We start from the raw sequence: 212 nt of genomic DNA, 5'->3' as shown, positions 1-212 counted from the left end.
ACAACATACTAAAAGCCCAACATTTTCTGTGCTGTACTTTGACTTTACTGAACAAAAAAACGCTCCTTAAACACTTTCTGAGCTGATGAACGACAGCTCACACAACCATCCTCCAGATATCAGTAATCCGTGCGCACGAATTGCAGAAACCGTGCTCACAGTTTAGTAATCCGTTCGCTCAGTTTAGTAATCCGTTCGCTCAGTTTAGTAAT

Source organism: Austrofundulus limnaeus, unplaced genomic scaffold (genome assembly GCF_001266775.1).
Source record: "Austrofundulus limnaeus strain Quisiro unplaced genomic scaffold, Austrofundulus_limnaeus-1.0 Scaffold688, whole genome shotgun sequence".
Classification (NCBI taxonomy): domain Eukaryota; kingdom Metazoa; phylum Chordata; class Actinopteri; order Cyprinodontiformes; family Rivulidae; genus Austrofundulus; species Austrofundulus limnaeus.
This window is presented reverse-complemented; position numbering follows the sequence as displayed.